Consider the following 21,720-nt stretch of genomic DNA (forward strand, 5'->3'; position numbering starts at 1 on the left):
CTAAATTATCGACTGATAAATTAATCCAGTGCAGAAAGAGGACTAGGTAAAAGGTCAACTACTCATCCAAAGCAAACTTATTTCTTTATCTAAAGTTCAAACGTGCAGTAATGTAGGGCACAGGAGGAGCAGTCAAAGGAAGTGGCACTTAATCCTAGAAAAGAGAAGCCTTGTGAAGCCAACAGACAAGACAGTGATTCAGTTAACACAAGACCACGGATGAAGGATTAAACTTTATCTCTGTGATTCCAAAGCACAGAAAAAAAGGGAACTAATCTTTGTTGACCACTACTATGTGCCAGGCACTGTGTTAGATGATTTACGTACATGACCTCCAATCCTTACAACTGTTCTATGAAGCAGGAGTTATCATCATTTTATATATGAGGATATTAACATCTTGAGAAGTTATCATTCCAGGTCGCACTGCAAGCCAAAGGTAAAACCAGGATTCTTATCTGATTCCAAAGTCTCAACAAGACTCTTCTAAAATACCCAAAGGGTACTGATGAATGGCTCAGTAAGTCTGTTCTTAGCCCTGCCTCTATGTATATCTTCATCAATGACTTTAAGGAGGATGAAGATGCCTGCCTTTCAAATTCCAAAAGGACAAGAAAATGGGAAGAATAAAAAACACTATTATTGGATCCAAAATGACCAAAAGTGGCTAAAAATGACTAAGTGACATTGAGAAGGGGGATTTAATACGGATTAATACAAAACTACAAGTTGATATGTCCGTACACCAACATGTTGGAGGAAGACAGGAGTTTTAATTGCCCCAAATTAACTTTAAGCCTAGGTGTCAAGAAGTGATTAAGACTCTAAAACCTGTGGTTACATTAACAGAACTAGAATGAGGGACACCACAGACCAGCCCAGTGCTGCAGTGGTTAGACTCAATCTGAAGCACTGAGGAGTTCAAACCTCAAGCCTTTATTGAACCAAAACAAAGCATGAAACGAGGAGGGGAACCAGAACAGCAAAAGTTCTGAGAGTACAGACTTGGAAGAACTAAGGATGTTTAGTCTGGAAAAAGAGTGAGAGGAAGGCAAATGACAGTAGTCTCAACACCATGTGAAGGAGTGATTCCATTTACTCTCAGTGATGGTCCTAAAACGCAGGTGCCTCTCCCAGCAGGGGTGGAAGATGGTGGGAGAATGAGAGGGGAAGGGGGGACTCTTGCAGAGGGCTGGGCTCACCTGGGAGAGGCACAATGCTGTGTCTACCAGCCAGAATGTTAGGTCAGCCCACCCCTAAGGCCCTCCCCATCCGCAGTGTCTGTGTTACAGGCATTAAGCAGGGGCCTTAGGCAGCAACGCCCCGGCTTTGTCTGTAGAGAACCTGTAACAGTGGGAATTGGGAGCCAGTAGGCCGGCTGAGTGACACTTCAATGGACTGCCAGCAGCGGAGAGATTTTTAGGCAAGCAGAGACTTGTAGGCCTCCCCAAGCCCTACAGTGCAGGTAATTATCCACTCCACATCCTTCAGGGGCTAACCCCACTCGAAGCCTGGAATTCCTTCTACCCTCCTCCCACTCACCCCATGGGCTGGCTCCCAGGAATCTCTTCTTTTTGGCTTCATCACTCCCCTCCACCCCCACCCAAAGATACATCAAAACAGTATGGGATTAAGTACATCCTTTTAAAATTCCTTAGGTTGACTTCTTCCTTACCCGTTCATACAGAAAGTAAATCACAAAATTATCAAACAGGCCAATAGAACAAAACCTGGTCTCATTTTACTTGGAAGCAGGGCAACCACTCATAGGAAGCTGATGACATGGGGTGAAAAGACTTAAGTCCTTCAAAGGCTAAAATTCAGGTAGAAAAACAAAACAAAACATGGTGGGCAAGAGAAAAAAAAATTCTGAACTTAAATGCAAAATAATTTCCAGAAGATACTAAAACCTTTAAAATTATAAAGCATAGTTCATCTTTTCTAAGGTGCACAAGCAAACACTATGTGAGTTCTATGAAGAACTCTTACCTTTAAAATTTCCATGTTGGTTTAGCATTTTATAAAATTTTTATCTTTCTATCATTTCTGCTTTGTCCTTCTACGATACATATTCCCCCCAAACCTTCAATACTTGAGTTGCCTGACTATTCAATGACCAAGCATTCTAAAATCGAAGCATTAATCTTTATAGCAATATGTGTGTGTGCTAAATTGCCAGTTCAAATACTTCTAATGAAATAATATACATCTCCTTAATTTCCTTTTTTAAAAAAAAAAAAACTTTAGATGCTTATGCTGCATAATAACATTCTGGGTTTGGAAAACGCATTCAAATCTCAAAAGCTCAGCAATACATAGGATCAAATCCCAGAAGTTTGCCTTTTAGGAGTTTTGTAACTGCAGAGCTAGAGGCAAGATTTACATGTATTATAAAACATGGTATTTGATTCTTAGTGTGCCTGAAGAGTCCAATTAAATCCTTTAGGCTCATGTGCCCTCCAACAAGACTTGTACTTTTCTTTCAAAAGCATAAATGTTTGTGATTGTTTACCCTGCTATGCTTGTAAGATTCTAAAAGAATGTTCTAACTCCAAATAGCCAAGAGTACAAAATGGGAGACACCTGCCAATAATTTTTATGAAGTTACTAAATAGGTATGTAGTCACTGAAAATTAAAGAGCTACAATTAAGAGCTCTGAGTATTTCTTTAAAATTCTGAGAAGTTGATCAAAACATCATTTTGTACACCTTTAATATTTACAATTTTTATTTATCAATTATACCTCAAATAAGTTTGAAAAAAATCTGAGAGGCTGTCTGGGCCTTTCTGCTCAGGATAAAGCTATTTACTCAGACTAAGATTCTTTTGGCTTGTCAAAAATTCAGAGGTTTTATTTTAAATATTTTTAAATTGACTTTAATTAACTTTAATTAAGATATACTTTGGTGCCTCCTCCTAAATAATTACTCTTCAAACTGTACAAAATTTTGAAGTTAAAAGGAACAAAACTGTTAAATAAGTTATCTTCAACATTTGTTTACAAAAACAAAACATATCACCAAAGTTGGAGATGTCCTATTAAAACATAAGGTCCAAGTAATATTTTAAATATCATAAAGTTATCTTCACACTGTGATTTAGATTTTCAACTTCTGAGCAGAGAAAGGTAAAGCAGCACTGATGACTTGTGGTGTGATGGTTAAGAGGCTGTGCGTGCTGGTGGGCAGGAGGAGCATGTGAGTGTAGGAAGGACAGATGTGAGTTACCGTGTTGCCCAGAGTCTGCTTTTATTCCAGAGGATTTATAATAATCCAGTAATCTGAATCTTGTTTGTCTCATCCACCATATCCTGAATATCATAAATTCTAGGTCCTTAGCCCATTTTTTATTTGTAACTCAAAATATTTGACTGTCGCTCTCCTTCTTACCATCCCATGTGCTAGTGAATTACATGTGCACAGACTATAATAAAGACTTAATATTGTCCTGTGGAATATATCCAACTAACAAATAAAATATGCTAAAATATAACATGTATGTAATTAAAATTCTTTTTCCTTTGAGAGAGATAAGCTGTTTCCTTTAGCATATTAAAAAGGGTACAAAGAACATGAATTATGGTTTTGTTTCCCTCAATTCCAAATTAGAAAATCTAAGAGTTAAACAAATCATTAACCATATATTTTCTCCCATGATGATGCAGCCATTAGGATCACTGCAATAAATGCCTCTATTATTGCATCTTTAATAGAAATTCAGGCTTAGATGAGACATGCTGGACCTAACATCTCCCTCCACAGTCTGGGCTCTACTCTGGGAATGGGTCATGAAGAAACTCAAGTATCAAAGACACATAAATACATCTTATAAATTAGTAACAGAATGCAAATATCATTTCAATTGAGGGCAGAACAGATGTGTTCTTTTCTAACAAGAACAGCTAACATTAACACCTAAATGTCACCTATGCTTTGCATTTGCATTACCTTTACATAGAGCTCCCACATTGTTACTGCTATTACTCCCATTATACAGATAAGGAAATGAAGGATTAAAATACTTAAGTAATTTGCTTAAGGTCCCATAGCCATTAAGTGGTGGAGCTGATTCAAGTATAGACAATCTGATTCATCAGCTTTAAACACTGCATTATATGTACATGTATATATGTATATACACACTCACAGGTGAATACACCCCAAAATTTATCTGGCATATACATTTCTGCAGAAAAGGGTCTTAGGGACAGTAATCTAGTTGGAAGAAGGGATTAGAGGTTCTGTCTTGAAGAATGTTTTTACTTAGCACAGGTGTTTATTTGGGGTGGTTAAGGATAATGCTGGAGATTACGGAGGCCAGCCCGCCCTCATCCCCCTGTCCCCCAACCCCTTGGAGCTGCTACTGCCTGTGTGGGAGTAAAAGATCTGAGCTCAGACTTCCGTGCTGGGATGTCAGGAATTCAAAGGTTCTTCCTCCTGGGCCAGGACAGAGCTAGCTAGGGTGTGGTAACTCTGCTGCATATATACCTTGCCCCGTTTTCCTCCTGCCTTCTTTCCTTCCTTGCATGTGAACATGAAGGCACTTATAATAACATCCGCTAAGTAGCCTGGAAGGATGACAAGATGGGATTAAGGATAGGAAATGGAAGGGAGAACTGGAGTAGAAATGCAAGCTGAACCCTGCCTGAAGGAGAGTCAGAGGACAAAGGCCTAAACACAGCCTGCAGTTCTCGGCCACAGCTTAATTACAAGAGACTAGACAGAATCTTCACCCCTCTTCTTCTCTCAGGGCCGACAGCACATTCTTGTAAGCTTCAGTGTTTATAATAAAGTGCATTTATTAATACTTAAAAAATGTAACCCTCAGATGTGTGCAAACGGCTCTGCCATTTTCTGCTCATTAACTCTATACTAAGAAATAAAAGTTGCAACCCGCAGTGTGTGGTTGTTTTCCATTTGAGTTTATTTAATTTTCAAAACAGTGAGTCATCTGAACTATGCAAATGAAAGCTATGATGATTTTACTCAAATGATAAACTACAGTTTATATATAGAACACGTTTCTTTACATAGCAGGGCATCCAGTTCTATAACACCGACTATCTTTTTCTTCCTTAAAATCTGAAGACTGATTACCCGGCAAGGGGCAGCCCAGGCTCCACCGTGGTTAAGGAGATGCATGTGGGCCTGGCTCCTCAGACAGAAGCTCAGGGACACCACCCTATCAGTGAGGAAAACAGGGAAGCCAAGGGAAGGGTAAGAATGAGATCTGTGCTGCCATTGTATGTAATACCTTCAGGGAAGCTAATGAAGGAACTGTATCTTGGATAATTTCAGAAATGTTTACAGCTATAAAATTAGTGAGCAAATAGGTCACTATTCTATGAGAATATCTAAAAATATAAGCCTTTTTAAACTCTCATTTGAATTCATAATTATACATACTGGCTCATATATCTAAATGCCGGCCAAAATGCTTCAGATAGATTGTTAAAGTTAATCTCCAAAAATATCTGACATTACCCACAAGAAACAGGAAAAACACAGATTTTTTTTTAACCTCAAAAAGAATTCATGGGGGCTTTCCAGTTCTCCTTAGTAATTTGGCCTGAAAAAAGAACACACATTATAGAGATTTGCCCCTTACTTTTCATGTAAATCTACAGCTTTCAATAAACATTAAAAAAAAACCTCTCAATTTATATTCAAAATATCAAGGGATTATTGAAACCCCTAATTTGCTGTTGAAGTCTGTGGCAAGTTTTGTACCTTGAGTGAAATGCACTCTAATTCCTATGTGGTTATATTTAAAAGGGAGGAGCGGGTGGGAAAGCAACTTTATTAAAGCCAATGCTCCAGGCAGCCCTGGAGCAGACTGGATCCAGTTTGAAAAGAACTGGCAACCCTAAAACTTTTTGATAAGATAAAAATTCATTGATGTTGGCTCACACGAGGCCCACTTCAACTCTGCACTTGTCCTCTGAGTTTCCTTGGCGTATCTGCTCCTTTCCTCTATCTGCTTTAGCATAACTTTATTTTTCTCTTTTATCTTTCGATAACTGCACCCAGGGACCGGAGGGGATTGATTTTTTGTTTTGACTTATTGTTTGAAGATCTGTAACTCAAAGCAGCTCTCACGCCTCTGATGTCTAAGCTGGAGCGGCATAAAAGGTAAACCCGGGCCTGGGTAGCAAGCTGAACAGCAGCAATACCATTTTATAATCAGCCATCTAGGTTTTCATCTTATTTTGCCTTTTCCCCCCTTTAGCTGGGCTAGCTGGCAAAGTGTGAGGTTACTCCTACGCCTTTGTTAGGTGACAAGAGCAAGTTAAAATAAAAATAAATGCCTCGACAGCTTTGCGTGCCAGGTCTCTGAGATGAAATATACTTCTACTTACAGCAAAAAGTTATTTCCTACCTAGAAAAAAGGCTTTTATTCACAGTGAAAGGAAACTTCAACGCATTTCAGAAGGTTGCTTTAGAAAAATAACATTTGAAAACAAGGGAAGATAGAACAACAGACAAAATCATTTTCCCAAAGTGCTTAAATTAAGATGAGAAAACATAATGCTTTTTTGAGGTAGATTAACAAATTTAAAATAAAAATGTTACTCTTGAATGAGCAAATGTTTAAAGACAGACTCACATATATGAGGTTAGAAACTTAGTTGTTTTCAGAGTGTCAGCAAATGTAATAACCCCAGGTTCACTTTCTTTTGCTCTTCTAGTCTAATTCTCAAATCACTAGGATGATTTTTGCCTTAATTCAGCTAGTATCACATTCACATGCTGGTATATATACATACAAATACCCACAAGAGTTTTTGAGGGTCTGTTCCCCGAAGTTGTTCGGCTTGCTGAAATACGGTTACATATGCAAACATTATCTCCCAATTGTAACCTCATTTTCTGCTCTGCTGGACAGCGTGACCAGCATTTGTCACCGTGCCGCCCCCGCCCGCCGCATCATTCATATGTCTATAATTGTCATCGAGATGTGGCATGTCAGCAGGACTCCAGTGTTCTCTGCTCCCTGTCTCCACACAGTCACTCAGGTAACAAACCCGTAATCTCGTCCTGTTTTCATGATGGTTGAATTACACATAATTGTTTCTGCACAGTGATTGATTTCTGCCTGAATAGAGACCTCTGCCTTTTTTCAATGCAAGCGAGTGGCAGCCAAGTCTCTCTACTAGGAGGAGGCAGCAGCCTTTGAAGAGATCAAAGCCAAGGCCGCAAGCAGTTGTGCGCCCTGGGAATATGGAAAGCCTTTATGCTCTCAACCCCATTTCCAGCATCATGTTGGATTGCAGCTGCATTACATTCTGCCAGCATTCTTAATGCTTTTAGTATTGACTCTGACATCACCGATAGCTGTTTTAAAGTAACAAAAGCCGAAAGATGACTTATTTTCACAACTCTGTAATTGGAACATGCAAAGATGGGGGTGGGGAATCAAGAATGAAGGGGAGGGAAGTACATTTGCTTTTAATTTAAAGCAGCACAAAAGAAAGCCCAGCCAAGAAGAAAAAATTATATAAGTTTCCACAAATGAAAAACATGTTTTTCATATGGAAAAACCAGCAGGGGCATTTTTATAACTCAGACCACACAAAATGAACTGATGGCTAAATACATGCTTTTTCAAGCCTAAAGGGTAAAATGAAATGATAGGGCAAGTGATTCCAATTGGGAGAGGGACTCTAACATGCACTGGGTCTGAAGACTTTGCAGACACCTGATGCAAGGTGAACCTGTGCAGCAGCTCAAGAACTGCCCCCTCCCCACTCCCCTTTCTATTAAGGAGAGCTGAAATTTGCATCTGCAGTAAATCACAGCTCATTTGGGAAACTGTACTTAATTCCTTATTAACAAGAGAGAAGAAAAAAAAAAAAAACCAGGAAAGTCAGGGGACGTTTACAATTCTGGCTCCAGATACACAGACACACATCAGTCTGCCATGATTATACCTTGACGTTTGAATCAAAACCTCAAGGAACCAAATAGCAGAAAAACTCTTAAGGATACAATAACCAAAGTATATTAACACCAGTATTCTACTCTTTCTTAAAATGACAAATAAGAGTGAAGAATTCCTCATTTTTTAAATTAAGGCATTTTGGTCACTATAAATAAGTCACTGTGTAAATAATCCACTACTACATTTAAAATCAACACAAAAAACAAGCAGGTCAACCATAAATCACTATACTCTGTCTCCAGGGTTACGCAGTGCTGTGCGGGTCCTGTAACTACCACTCCCTAGCTATCAGAAAACCCTCTCACATTCCGATTCCAATATTTCAGTTTCTGTTTTTGAAAATATCTGTCCCAACTTATATTTGTAGCTCTGTAGAGAAACTCCAAATGTGAAAACAGACAAGACTTTAGGATGGAGAGAGTGGGAAAGTAGAACTTTTTAAAAATTTACAAAAGTGAATAATGCATCTCATTTATTAAAGCCCCCTTTCAAAAAGATTTAATATTGTGTATTTAGATATTAGTCAATGAACCATGAGTTTTTTACTCTTCCAAGTCTAAGAAGCTCTAAAACTTACTGACATCGAAGAATTGACTATGAAGTAACTGCCTCCTTTCATCCTATACAGAATCTCTTAGCTCTGAAACACCAAGTAATTGGTGAACAAAAGCTGCCTTTGTCTGTTTGATAGGATTTTGAATCAACAGGCCTGGTTGTAGGTTCCCCGACTGTAAATTTTCTCTGAAAAATCTGTCTGAAACTGTGCTGAACTGGACAACTCTACCTCAGTTTACTGGGTTACAGTTTTGATGCTTGTTTTATTTGGAGTTCATTTTTTGTCTGTTTTGTTTGGGGAAAAGGGGTGCAAATGCACTCCGTGAATTTCAGTCTGTGCAATGCAACAGCAAAATTCAGCAAGAATATCTAAGTAATAGCATTTCAAAGGCTAGATATTTTTCTCTTGGAAAAGTGCTGTCTTTCCTTAATTTTACCATTTTCAGAAATTGCCAGAAATAAGTTCCAGTTATTTTTTCTGTGTTGCATTTCTAATAAGCTTATCATATTTTCCGTACCCCAAGGCCCCAATCTAATTTCAGATTATCAGGCAAAAACCATTTCTTTCATGATTCTATCATTAGCCTTCTCCAGGAAAGCCAGCAAAATAGCCACCGGAAGCATCCGTGGCCTCCCACTCGCACCTGAGAGCAGTCAGGACCAGCTGACTGGACCCAGGCCCCACTCACCACCAAGCGGCCCACTTTTCCTAGACTCCTTCCAGCCAGTCCAGTATTCTTCAAGGCTCTCTTCCAAGAAATCTGAATTTAGAATTTTAGTCACCTGAACACGACGTGAGGTGATACGAGCCCTTTGCTCAGCCACCCACCTTGAGTGTGACACCAGGCAGCTAAGCAGGGACACACTGAAAGCACACGGACCCTCAGGAGCCGTGGGCTCACACACCCCTGAGACTGCCCTCAGCAAAAATGGCCATCATTGCGAACTGAAGTGACAATGCTGTGATAATACACGGGGGACTCATTATACAGCAGAATCTACATGCTGGCCTGTTTACTTTACCCTTCAGGAAAGACTATAATCTCTCGGAGGACCTGGAGGGTTTGCACGCTGCTGACTGAAAGAACAGAACACATAAGCACCTCAGAGGTGGCAAGTTGGGGAGGCGAGGTGGGTGAGGGACGGGCACAGCCCACCGTCCAGATCCCTCCAGGGCAGGCACTGCAATCGCTTCACACAAACAAACATTTATTCTCCAGACCTTCAAATAGTCAGAGTCCATGCTCTTCCTTGATAAACCATCCCCATGTTTATTAATCCCTCCCTCTGAAGTAATTCTTCCCACCTAAATTCTTTCAACAATTTAAGCCCATTTCCTTGGCATATTCCTTCAGTGAAGAACAAAGCTGGTCACAAGCTCGTTTTGAAGAAACAGTCTTGTTCTTAGGATTTTAAACTGCCCTCCTGCCTTCTCCAAGTCAAATGGCCAGCTCCTGATCGGGCGGGTCCTTCTGGGGACTAGCTGTGCCTTTGAGAGCCATGAGAGCACGTCAAGATTTGGACGGTGCCCAATTTCCAATGTGCTCAGGAAAGACCGAGAACCGTTTCAGATAGCGGAGGGCTTTCTTTTCAAGCCGTTTCATCACTTGCACACACTGTACATTTTTGGTTTAAAATAGCCAACACCCCAGTGCAGACATCTAATCTAGGGGAAGGAAGGCAGCGGAATTCCCACACAGCTGCTGGAGGGCAGGGCCACAAGAAGGGCCAACAGGAGCTGCCACAAGGGCGGTGTGAAGCACAACCTCAAATGCTGGAACTGAGCTGGGCCACACCTGGGTCACACACAGCCTCGGCCCACAGCCCAGCGGGCAGCAAAGCCAGGCGGTGCTGGGCCACAACTTACACAGCAAAGAACTTCCCTAACTGGCCAAAAAGGAGTATTTCTGTGCTGCAGAATCAGCTGGTCTCATAAAAAAAAAAAAAAAAAAAAAAAACCTTCACGGGAAACACACAGCAGCCAGACTGCCAGAAGTACCTTATTGGAACAAACAGGGATTCAGCTTCTCTTTACTTTCCCTATCAACCCAGAGCAGTGGGTTACAACGTAGTACACAAAGAGTACATAGCATAACCCCCCAGGGGTGCAGGAAGAAAACATTATAATGTCAACATTTATTTTTACATTTAAAACTTTAAGCTTAACGAAGTATTTTAATATGCACATTGTCATTGGGCAAATGCCCCCTTTTGCTCTGCATATCGGATGGGCAAGAGTGCTGAGTGAATTAAAGTTAGTGCTAATAATGTAAGTACAGGTAAACTCAAGAAAACGGCAAAGCTGACAATGACCTTATTTCTAATAACTCTGTGAGAGTCTGCGTTAGAGCTAAAATCTATGAGATGTGACATGAAGCTAAACAAAGTATTCAAGTATTCATTTTAAGTAAGAGTTTGCAGCTTCCATGAATGCCCATGAACAGTGCCCTAAGGGTATACTCTTGAGTTATTAGATAAATAAGTAATTCAAGTATATAGTTCATAAGTAATTACAGAATGGTCAATTTTTTTAACTGGCAGCATTCTGTGGTCAAAAATATTCTCACTACTGACTTGTATATCTGAAATATCAATTGACTTTAACTTTCCCTCCTCCCAAAATAGACTGAATCAACTTCTTTTCTCACTGTACAGATGTTCATACCTGCACCAGGGAAAGTACCTAACCTCTGGAAGGTGCGATTCAGCCATGAAGAGCCAGAGGAAAAAAGGAATGAAGTTGTGATACATGCTACAACATGGATGAACCTCGGAAATACTACGCTCAAAGACGCAATTCATGAAGGACTACCTGTCATGATTCCATTCTTATTAAGTGTCCCAAACAGGGAAATCATTGAGACAAAAAATAGATTAGTGGTTACTCAGACCTAGGGTTGGGGGTGAGGGAGTCGGGGAGATGGGGTGGGGGTGACAGCTACTAGATATAGGCTTACTTTCTTAGGTGATGAGAATGTTCTAAAACCGACCGTCACGATAATCACAAATCTGTGAATACAGTAAAAGCCATTCAACCATACCCTTTAAATGGGTGAACTGTATGGCACATGAATTATATCCAGATAAAGCTATGTAAAAATTAGTAATCATTGAATAAATATTTGCTGAACAAGTGGGTAAATTCCTCTCCCTCAAATAAAAAAAAAAAAGCCAGAAGAGAAAACCTTCCTGGATGTAATCTCTCTGAGTAAAACTACTGTGTGACTTAGTCTTTGCCTACAGGGCTACCCTGTGACTTTAAAACAGCAAAATGTTTGCTTGTAAAAATACAGCATCTGGATGGCAACTGTGGGTGACAAATTCCAGGAATACATTGGGGTGTGAGGAGAGGAGGAAAAGCAGAAATAGGCATAGCTTGGTTTTCTGAAGGCAGACCTTTAATGGTCAGCAGGTCAATTGCACAGAACCATTCAAATTAGATGTCCAGGTCTCACCTGTATGGTTAGTCTAACCTTTGTGCTCCCAGAAGTTACTAAAGCACAATGAGATGCCCTTCCAGAGCCGGGCAAAAGTAGCACGGGGTCAGTTTTCTTCCTTCCTCATACCATCAGACCTTGCTTTGCCCCTAGAGCAGAAAAACTCCTTTACCAAAGCACTGAGGTCAATTTTGACACTCTCAGTACCGATAAAACAACTCGAGAGAAATGCAAATGTGCTTCCTTCTCTGATGCGGCTCAGAGGTCTGGCACCAAGAAGCCCAGGGGCTTTTAAATAAGGCAGGCACACCACCATGACTATGCCTCCCACAGTCCACACAACCACCACCTGTTACCACTTCTAGACAAGGAAACCGAGGCTCGAAGAAGTTGGGAACTCGTTCAAAGACACACAGCTAGTGAACAAACTGCCTAACTTCACGTCAGTATTTTTACCCCCACCATGAAATTAGCAACAACAGAACTTTAAAAAAAAAAAGCCTTTTAAAATTTGTTTTCCCTTAGGTAGCCTACTTTTCAAACTTCACAATGCACACACGTTATTGAATTCACTCAAAAACTACTCAAAAAACAAATAAACATAACATAAAACCTCAGATGTCCCTGAATTATGAAGTGGGTTTGTGTTTTCTCAGCCGTGGGCTAAACGTCACATTTCTCTTGCCACTACAAGGAGATGTCTGTTCCTTCTATCTTGGGAGGAAACATTTCTTTTTGAAAAATTTAATCTTTGACTAATTTCCCCAAATAGATATGTGAAAACCCCTCATGAAATCTAGTTAATACGATTTTACATCATTTAAATTTGGTCTTAGCTTAGAACTATTCAATAAATGGTATAGAAGACACGAAAGCAAACATCCTCAGGCTTGCAATTCACAGATGTATCTTGACACCTATGCCTAGCAGGTAGTGATTCCCTGCCATGGATTTTGACCAAATATTTCCTATATGTGGTAATTAAGTAACATCATTTTCAAAGAAGCCATCTCCTGCTGTGTTTCCAACTATTGGGAAAATTTTCAAACTGTGAGTAAGGAACAGAAACAGAGGTAAGAGTAATTTTGCCATTGGATAGCTAGCCAGGGGCTGATCCTGGATTTGGGCTCAGGCATTCAAGATCCAGGGCATGTGTTCTTATATATGAATGGAAACTTGTCTACCTTCCTGAGATTCCTTCCATTTGCCTAATTCTAATTGTGGTCAAGCCTGACAATGACTCTTTAAAATGTGGTTAGCATACACAGAATAAACTTCTTACACAAGTTAAAGTTTCTGGTGGTGTACAATGAAACAGTGACATAGTATCAACAACTAAACAGAGGCTCTAACTTCTAGCCTTCATGCTTACCAACCATTGTTAACTTGGCAGTGATGTTTATAAACTTGCTCATTTAAAATGCTTTATGATGGATGTATTAACTTCACTTTTAAAATAAATAAAATAAAATGCTCTATAAATTGTTCTACGTTCTTTTCTTACATAGTCTTAGGTTACTTACTATGCATAATGTTTTAATTAAAAAAATCTTTATTGAAGCAACTTTCCTGGCCCTACCCAAATAGAATTATCTACACAAACATTTTGAAACAAGTAAACCAAATACTCCAAATGCTCCACACTGAACTAAAAGCAAATAAAGAAAAACATATAAAAGCACTTATACAAACTGCAGCACTCAGGAACTGCATGGCTACAGGAAGACCTGCCCACTCCTGTCCTGTGCTAACTGATGTAGCTCCTGCTCACTCTGCATTCAGCTGTAGGTGTTTGCACAATCCTCTCTCCCTTACTAAACTGTAAGCTCCTTGAGGGTGGTGACCCTGTCTTCACTGTCATTCATCAACTATGGGGCTCAGCACAATGACTTTCAAAATAAGTACCTTCCATGAATATTTATGGGATGAACGGCAAATCATCCCTGAAACAAACATTCTTCGTTGTTTGTTCTATCAAAAATTTGTTTAATCCTAAACTTAAGGTTTAATTCAGAGACTGCTGTAACAACAGGTGTCTTCTTCTGATAGTGAAATGAAATGAAATGCTTTTCCAGTTACATTATCATCCTACATGAGTCAGAAGAGCTTGATTAACATCTCTCCTGAAATAAAATGTAAGAATAAGCCAAGATAATGCTGGAGAGCATTTTCTTGTTATCAAAATGGTTAATATGAATTATATACAAAAAGCTCTCATAAATCAAGAAAGATACGATCAAGCAATTCACATAAACATGTCAAACATAAATATATATACATATATATTTACCTATAATCTACTTCAATAGGAATCTAGGTCTATAATCTATTTAAATCTATATAACCTATAAAAATAATTATTAATATGTGTTTGTAACAGGGTTTAATTTTGGCATTGTTTAAAACAAGTAACAACAAAAAATCTATAATTGAGTATAAAATCAATAAACTGAAATATTCTTATAATAGGATGGTATTCAGCCACAACTGATGATACAGACCTTTACTTAATCACATGGAAAGATGAGCAACAACATACTTTTAATTTAAAAAATTATAATAAAATATAACCTTATGAGCCCACTTATAAAAAATACTTGTATTAAAACCAGCAACAAAAAGACACTCCCTTTTGAGAGAAAGAAGAGAAGACTGTTCCTAATAATTATCCTAACAAAAAAAGTTTCCTTATTTTTTTAAGGAAACCCACTGTTGCAACTTCTCAGGAATGATCACAATTCCAGTTAATCCTAAACTAATTTCTCTTACTTAACCTGACATCATGATACCACAAAAATCACCACAAACAGCTCCTAAAAACAAAGCACATTTTAATTGCGTATTGTGCAAAGAACATCCTGTGGCAGCAGATTTTTGCCTCTAGATGCTCAGCTCTTACGGAATAAGGGCCACCTTCATTCACCAGAGATTCCAAGACTCCCAAAACCTTTGGCCACATGGCTATTTGATTAATCTATTTACTCCTCAAGACTTAAGGACACTGGGACCCCAGAAGTGAGCAACATGAATTCCCATAAAAATTAGACATTATCAAAATATGGCTGATATACCCAAGAAACAAATATTTCCTGGGGATTTTCAAGAATATATTGAGCAATTACATGGTTATGTGCTGAGTGAACCAGAAGACAATTCTGAAGTATTCTTAGAACATGTTATTTAAGCTGAACGGTTTACATTCTTTAATAAAACATAAGCATAACAGACACTTTTAATCCTCAAAGTAATTTATTGACATTGACTAAAGATTATTCTCATCATCCTTTAGAAGAAGGAACTACTTTATGAAATGAGTCCCAGCTCCTAAATCAGGGCTATCTGGCTTTGAATCCAAGTTCTACCACTTACTAAACTTTGGGACTAGAGTAATCATATAACCTCTCTGTGCCTCAATTCCTTGAATGGAAGGATGGGAAGACTAGTAGTATTCACTTCATAGTGGTACAGTGAGTCTCTAATAAGAAAAATGCATGTAAAGTGCATTCATTAAATATTAAATATTACATGCTAGTGTATTAATACTATTCCTCTCCTCAGCGATGGTAATATGCAGTTCTATTTTTCATAATCACACAGAAGCTTCTAATCAAGGTCCAGGCAGCTTTCAGAGATAAGTGAAGTGATTTTGTGAGGCATGGCTGACTTAAATAAATTATGGACTGAAACGATGTCCATAATGTAAAATATCTCATTTCAGATATTAGTTAATTTTGGTTAATTTTTTTGTTTTCTTAAGATAAAAGAGAAAACATAGGCTGGTCCTTAAGCCAAACTCATAAATGTCTGTCCTAAAACTTGCTCCTCTTTCTAAATTCATTATTTCTACCAATACTTTCCCCTCATCATCAGGCTAGAGCTTTCACCATCTTTTCCACATGTTCCCCCCTCTTCTAACCCCCCCAACTGTATCTAACTTGTTGCCTTTGAATCCCATGTTCTCTGCTAACACCATACCTATTGCTACTAAAATAATGTTAAAGACATTTATAAAATCATATACTATCTTATTTTATACTCACAAAAGCCCTATAGTTAAGAATCATTCATATCTTCCTGATGAAAAATTCACTGATTCAACAATCATTGAGCATCTTCTGTGTGCCAGTGATGGCAGTGAAAACAAGCTGCAGAAAGCACCCTGCAGTGGGTATCAAGGCCTGGTCCAAGCATGGCACCACTACTTACCAGTGTGTGATCCAAGCAAATTACCTACAGTATCTGACCGAGCACTTCTTGGTCTGGTTTTACAGTGGTCCTTAACCATTTCTACACTCCCTATGTCTCAGTTTCTCAACCCTCTTTATACCTCAGTCTCCTCATCTGTAAAACAGGGATATTGGGGATATCACTGGGTTATTGTGAGGATTACATGCATTAATGCATATAAAGTGCTTAGAATAAGTCCTGGCATGTACTAAGTACTCAAAATAATAGCTAATATTTAGTCCATGTACTATACTTAATGCTTAGACAATTTCTAAGCTCAGTTTCAGGTTTGTGATTCTGCATTAGTATATATTTTTTTTAGAGTCTCTATTTAAATATAGATTGATATGTGGTGTTACTGCCCTACATTAGTGAAGTTTTAAAACTTCTGCTCTATTTATCCCACAAATACATGTGGAATAACTTGCTCTATGCCAGGCAGTATAACAGGTTCTGGGCAATAGAGATGAGTAAGACAAGCTTCCTATCCTAAAGGAACTAACAGCTAGTGAGACAAACAGACACGGAGAACCAGCTATTATAAGATGTAGAAACAGTTATGAAAAAGGTCCTGAGGGAACCCACAGGCAAGAGCACTTAGTCTTAGCTGGTGGTGGAATCAGGAGGAGCTTCATGGAGGAAGTACAGTTTAGTCTGGATCTTTAAGGGCGATTTTTAACAAGAACACCAGTAAGTTCAGATGCAGTTGGTCCCCCTTCCAGAAACACCACTACTAATGCAGAGTACCGTGTATTTGTAAGCAGAAGAGATGGCAGTCTATGCTACAGGTGAAGAAACCAGGGTTCAGAGAGTAGGTAACTGGCTGTAGCTGGTCAGCAGCAGACACTGAGATCTAGATCTTCTGGCCCCAACAGCAGGGCTCTGCTGCAACTTCCATCATAATCAGGCACGTATTGTACTATTACTGTCCTTGGCCCACGGTCTGATCACTCTGAGCAAGGATAATGACTAAGGAGGTAACCATGCTCTCCTTCTCCCCTCCTCCTTGGCTTGGCCAATAAAGTAGGAGCTGCTCTCTTGGCAGTGGCTACAGTCTTTGTCTCTCCCACCCCTTTCTTCACATTCCACAAGGAAGAGCAGCTCATCTCTGGAGATTTGGAGAAGGAATTGAGCAAGGGCAGACTGACCCTTTGTTCTCTCTTGGGGCCAGCTTGCCTGAACATGGGTTTGTTCTCATCTCCAGTTCTACAGGAGGTGAAGTTCCTTGCCCTTATTGGGTGACTTAATGGTGTGTTCCATTTGGGGAAGTCTAAAGAAGTCCAAATTTGTGTCATGGTTCAAGTCACATTCTCCAATCCAGCCTTAATAATAATTAAGCTGCTACGATTAAAAAAAATTAAGCTGATATTCTGCTCCCCATGTGTCTGACTTCTTATCCATCCTGGACTAATTTCTTTACTGGAGGAAGGCATCAAAATGATCAGCCTCAAAACACCAACCATAAGCAAATGTGAAAGTAAACAAGTAATATCTTTAAACACTGACCTTAAATAAAATTTTTTAAGGTTAAATTGCAATGTTGGATTAATCCCACCTTAAAAAGGTGAACTGCCTTTGACTCTACAATTCCACTTCTAGCAATGTACTCCAAAGAAATAGAATTTGTACAGACTTAGAAAATATGCATTCTATCACAATATTGCTTAAGATAGAGAAAAAAGGTGACACCATCTAAATGTCTCACCAAGAAAAGACTGATTAAATAAATTAGGCCATCAATAAGAATGATGTTACAGAAGAGTAAAAAAGATTATCTACTGCATATGCTGGGAAAAAGAAGTACAAAATGGTATATTATGTTCCCATTGCCAAGAATGTATGACATTTATTTATGAATGCATGTGTGTATTTCTGGTTATTTTGTTTTGTTTTCAATTTTTTTCTTTTTGGGGTGGAGGTAATTAGGTTTATTTATTATTTATTTACTTTTTAGTGGAGGGACTGGGGATGAACCCAGGGACCTTGTGCATGCTGAGCAGGCACTCTACCATTGAGCTGTAACCTCCATCTGTGTGTGTGTATTTCTAAATGTGCACAGGAAGAAGTCTAAAAGGCTGCATGGCAAATTTTAAGAGTGGTCATCTCTGACAGCAGGCTCCTGGGAACTGAATATTATTCTTTTTGCTCATCTGAGTTTTCTGGTGAACATGTATTGCTTTTTAAATGAAAGTATTAGTTCTTTTTATTTTCATAAAAATAGTTAGGCATTATTGAAAAGAAACTGCCAAAAAAACTCTTCAAAATAAAAATTACTTTTGTGCTTTACATTTTAATCAACATTATGATTAATTTAATAAGTATTTTATGTTCTGAAAGGCAAATATGGTTATTTTAAATGAAAATAAACAACTTTTTAGACCTTAGGAAGGGCAGTAACTCTACCACTTACTAAACTGAATCAGGTTACTGCTGTCCCCGAGGACGGGCCCCTTGTCTTCCACACAGGAGATTACAACACCTATTCACAGTTTGCACTCATGTAAAATGACTAACACAGTATCTGGCACATGATAGTAATTAGAAAAAGAAAGTTAATTGTTTTCCCTTTCAAAAATTTTTCTTGAATTTTCATTTTAAACTTTTAACATATATCAAAAAGAAAAAAAAAAAAAAAAGCAAAAAGCAATTCAAGCAATGTCTGGGAGACTTGATTCTTTTCCTGCTGGCGATTTAACCGGTTAGCCTAGGCATAGTAAACAATAAACATTTTTTACTTTGGTAGTTTTGTTTTTGTTTCAGACGTTAAAAAATCTAACTGCTGAAGTCTAAGACAAAGGTTAACACAGTTAAGATCACAGTACCTTTCCTCCTTGATCCAAGTCATATGAACTAATGTGCCAAGATGATATGTGTTCATAATTATTACAAGGGTTAGTATATGATATTTAAAATTGAAGAATTCTGTTCCAAGAAAGCTAACTCCACACTGAAATATACTTAAGATTCACTGAGTTTTTTTGAGAGAAAAAGGTCTTCAAAGGATGAAAGCTGGAATTTTCCAATGAGACTAGAAAAACACTGATTTCTCCTTGCTGCCTGGACAAAATATCCCCTTGGACCTGATTTTTTTAGGTGCCAGGAAAGCTGGAAAGATTTGAGTCAGAAGAAAATTCGATGGGGGAAAAATAACTCGCCTGTTGTCCTCTACACCCACAGGGCTCTTAAATCTCCTCTCGGTATAATGTTTGCAGTGAGAAGAAACCCAGCTCCTAAAGAATGAAGGAAAAAAGAGTCTCCTAAATAAAAACTGATTCTTACCCCCATCCAAGGAGTTAAGAGTTACCTGGCAATTTCATATCAAATATTAGAAGGATATGAGATTTTTAACAAATCTGAAATTTAGAAATCTGTTCCCTCACACACATCATTCTTTTAGTAGAGGACAAGAGAGCTAAAGAGGAAACCAGGTGGTCTCCTAACAACTGGGAGAGAAAAAAGAGCCCAAGAGAAGAAAGCTATCTCTATAAAGGACATAGTGACAATTCCCAAAACTTTTACTGATGCAAATATTTTCTGAAGGTTAATGTAAGGCCTTCACACAGGGTCCAAATTCCAGGTTAGCATGGTGGCACGGTAAGACCCCAAAACTCCTCCCTTTCTCAGGAGCTTCCAGGGTACAGCCAAGCCCCTCCTGTGACAGAATTCCAACCAGGTGGGGACCAGGACACTGGCTTGCAACATCTGAGACTCCTGCTCTGCTCCTTTAATCTAGAAAACTTAGTGCTTTCACAGGCTTTGTGCCATCTGAATTTCACATCAATCATATTAGGTAGGTAAGCCAGATATTAACATGCCTCATAGTAAATGAGAAAACAAAGGCTGATAGAGGTTTAATGCCTTCCCAAGGCTTTGGAGGCGAGTCATGGACGTGGGACTAGATTCCAGATCTTTGGACATCTTCCCCAGGACTTTCCTCCCCCACAGGCTCAGCCTTCACAGGGCTCACAGGTGCCTACCTCCACCTAATAAAAACTCAAAAATTGTGCTCTCCACACTGCAGAAGGGTGTAATCAATTTACAATACACACTGGCCTAGAAAAGTCAGCACGGATGCTACCACATGTACTTGGAAAGAATATGCAGAATTGTTTAATATCTTAAAATACCTCAACTGTTAAACTGAAAAAAGAAATATCCTTTCTATCTGGGAAAGAATAAAAATGAATTAAAAAGCATTAACCATATGATCCTGAAACATAATTGAAGACGGTTTTCTTTTTATTACTATTATATTTCCATCTCAAGCACCCTTCTGAAAAAGTCATTTCTATCATCTCCTTTTCTTCAATTAGGTTTCTAGGACCTAAGTAAGAGGTAAGTGCTTTTTATGACCAGTCCTCATATGAGGACCCAATCCCATTCCTTTTCACTCTAGCAGCAAGCTCTCCAGTTGACTATTTTCAGGTGTTACTTGGAAACAACATTCTGTAAGGACTGACTGATGTCCTCATTAAACACAATGGTCTAATGCTCATTGATCAACAAATCTGAGAAAAAGTGAAATAATAAAATACTAAGGATTATTTAGCAGACACTTTCAGATCTTGATTTTCACACCGCATTTGGTTTAATAAACACAGATCATTTGGAAATATCCAGAAAACAAATATGAAAATTTTCTAGCACATTATTTATTCAGGAGATCTACTGAAGCGTCTATTCTGTGCTAGGCTGACTCATAATATGTAACTATCTCATAATTCATCAGTAGTCCCTGATCAACTGACCAGAGGATCAACTATCATCCACAGTTGATAGGCTTTATTGCAAAAATTTTCAGGATTCAAAAAAATAAAAGGACTTATAAAAATATCTTTGTCAGCTTTTAACAGTTTTGGTAACTATTTCATTCAGAAGCTGACAATAAGAAAAGAAAATTAAAGCTACACTAGAGCCACTTTGCTTTTTATATTAGAGCCTTCCTGCCACCTACCCCTCATTCAACCTTTCTCCATGTTGAGTAAAGCAGTAAAAAAAAAAAAAAAAAAAAAAGACCTCTTTTTAAAAGTGAACGTAACATCAACAATAAATTACTATGATGAAGATCAAAACTTGATTCTGCAAAACTGTCATCAAGTTCCACATAGTATTATTTGTGGGCATAGCTAGAAACAATGGTCAATAGTAAAAAAAAAGTTTTTTTAGAGTATACTTGCTCCAGGTTAGCTACAAAAACACATTTCTAGACCCTGTGTGAAGTAACATCTCTGTCAGTCATATTTCTCCTACAGATGGGGGAAAGGGGACAGGTAACCTAAACTCTTGTTTGCTCTGTAAAGCCCTTGCAATTTTCTCCATGCAAATTGAAGGCAGCTGAGTAACAGCAAGTGGATAATTTCAGCAGGTTTAGAGGTTTAGCTAGAGTGGGTTTTGTGCATAAATGTACTGTTTTATAGAGACTTTACAGTCCTCTGAATAGCCTGATAATAGTCTGCAAACAGTCCCAGCTAGATTGGCTAGATTATCAGAATCTGGGAGTTACCAATCCCTGTTCCCTGTCCATTCTCCATTCAACTTCTGACTCTCCTTTTTGATGAA

General features: G+C 38.6%; 1 protein-coding gene across 5 annotated transcripts in view; it reads right to left on the minus strand.

Annotated features, from left to right (window-relative positions):
* Nucleotides 1–21,720, minus strand: part of LEF1 (lymphoid enhancer binding factor 1) — a 108,544-nt gene that overhangs the window by 75,620 nt on the left and 11,204 nt on the right. The window lies entirely within an intron of this gene.

This window comes from Camelus ferus, chromosome 2, assembly GCF_009834535.1.
Source record: "Camelus ferus isolate YT-003-E chromosome 2, BCGSAC_Cfer_1.0, whole genome shotgun sequence".
Classification (NCBI taxonomy): domain Eukaryota; kingdom Metazoa; phylum Chordata; class Mammalia; order Artiodactyla; family Camelidae; genus Camelus; species Camelus ferus.